A 2623-nucleotide genomic window follows, 5' to 3' on the forward strand; every position below is an offset into this window, starting at 1 on the left:
GCATTTAGAGTTACAAATATAAATATGAAAAGAAACAACTATAAGAATTAAAAAAGATTTTCCTTTAGAGGAAGAAATAAGAGAAATGCTGAGGTGGAGAGGATGGTATATCATGGGGGTTAATAACAAATTCTGTAGAACTATTTGACTTTAAATCATGAAAGTGGCTAATTCTGACATATTTGTTTTAAAACAGGATACTATAAAATACCATAAATTATAACATATCAAAAATTCATTCCTCAGAAAAAGCCAAAACTTAACTCTCAAATTGTTTATGTATTTGTGATAGCACAAAACTCTCAGAGGTGTTTTTCTTTAAAACAAAACAAAACAAAACAAAACAAAACAAAACACCATCACATCTATGAATAATCACTATTAAAAGTGGAACCCAAGTATTTGGTAGATTTTACAAATAGCTTTGTTGTAGCCATTATATACACTCTTTTCCCCCCCGACATACGCTTTAAATGGTACTATTTGATTTACAGGGCTATAGTGACTGGTATAACAAATTGTAATGTTTTGCCTAACACTGGTTTACACCAATAAAAATGTATCTATCCTCTATAACACATTCTGGGCTAGCTGCAAAGCTTGAAAATTACCACATATTATTCATAGTTCAGAAATGGAAATCTCTAAACAGAATAACTGTTCAAATTAATCAGAAAAGCTTCATTCTACCATCATGTACTATGGTCTGAATCAAGTATCTTAACCATTAGAAATTCTCACTCCTCCAAAGCTCAAAACTAAAATAGTGAATATGTGTGTCCTCCCATCAGACTCCATCAAAGGATTTATAGAAATTAGCCCATTTACCAATCCAGTAACTTAGAGATATATGATAGGATTCCATGACAGTGAATAGTCATTTTGTAGAAAAATTTACCAGAAACTGTAGCATTTCCAATATGTCTGTCAGTGAACTCAAATAGAGCTAGTTTTGTCTTCATTATAGTGAATTGACCATGAATGTGGTCATGTCAGCTGTGCCTAAACTGCTGAGTGATACAACACACACCTGGGGAAGAGAATCCAAGACACAGATGAAGTCTACAAATAAAAATAACCTGCATTATTTATCATGAGTTAATTACACTTCAGAATTAATGCCAAACTAACAGAAAAGGAGCCATCTTCTAGAAGTAGATGAGAAATAGATTAAATGATATAATAATCATATAGTTTAAGAAGTGAGCAGCACCGAATCAATACTTTTTAAATTAAATTAAGATAAATGGTTTAATATTTGAAGGAAAATCAACAATAAGACAGAAACTGTCAAAATACATGGGTTTAAAAAATGCCAAAATTCAAACAAACTGTATGATAGAAGGGCAAAAAACAGTCACTAAAAATGAATTTACAACTCACCTGAGCAAAATCAGCTTGATGAGCATCTAATGATACAACTGAGGAATCATGAGAGGCCTTCATGCAACAACATGGTTGTCTGATTTAGTTAAGGAACGTATCCAAGATCAGATGGTGGGAGTTGAACCCAAAATAAAGGATGGTTTATCCACTGCTTCTATTTTTTCACTAAGTTTCAATGAATACATGTCAGTTCACAGTAAAATAAGATAGAAAGATACAAGCACAGGCTCACACATTACGAATGTATAGTTTATCAATAGCTTATTTTGAACTATACTAATCACTACAGAATGAAACAGCTTATGTTGGAATTAATGTCAATTTGTACTCTAAAATTTAAAAAATTAGTGAGAAAATTCAGTTTTCATTTGAATTATAAAATTGCATTTGGATAATGTATTCAAAATGGCCTACTGTTTTGTTTTATTTTTAAGCCCAAGTCATAAGAAAAATTCAATTCATAGACCAGTGCTATCCCAACTATAATATAATTGAGAAATATTCCCCACTCCCCAGCCCAAATCTCAGAACTCTTGGTTCAATCTCAGGACTCTAGGTCAGGGGTCCAGGGACTGATATGTAGGTTGGGGGTCCAGGGACTGGTATGTAGGTTAGGGGTCCAAGGACTGGTCTTTCAACCAACACTCCTAGAGAGTGTCTGGAAATACTCACTTGATTATCACTTCAAGAAATAGTATAACATTTAAATAATAGAAAATCTAGAGTTGAAAAGCACAATAAGTGAAATGAAAAATTCAATGTATGGGTTTTACAGCAGATAAGAGCAGTCAGAATAAATAATCAGTGAATATGAAGATGAGTCAAATATACGGAAACAGAAAAAAGAATGAACAGAAATGAACAGAGCTTCCAAGACTGGTGAGACATCAACTATATAAGAATAATGAGAATTGCAGATGGAGAGAACAGAAAGAGGCAAAATATATTTGAAGAAATAATGGCAGAGGACTTCTCAAAATTTATGAAAAACATTAATCTAAACTTCCAAGAAGCTAACTGACTTCAAGTAGGATAAACTAAGAGACCCATACTAAGACTCATCAAAATCAAACTGTCAAAAGATAAAGACAAAGAGATAATTTTAAAAGGGATTTTCATAATTATCCCAAAACATGGGAGTCCAGAGGCATCGTGTGACATATTCATGGCTGAAAGAGACTCCAAGAATTCCATATTCAGCAAAACTATTCTTCAAGAATAAAGGAGGCATTCCCAA

The sequence above is a fragment of the Nycticebus coucang genome, chromosome 15, assembly GCF_027406575.1.
Source record: "Nycticebus coucang isolate mNycCou1 chromosome 15, mNycCou1.pri, whole genome shotgun sequence".
NCBI classification, from domain to species: domain Eukaryota; kingdom Metazoa; phylum Chordata; class Mammalia; order Primates; family Lorisidae; genus Nycticebus; species Nycticebus coucang.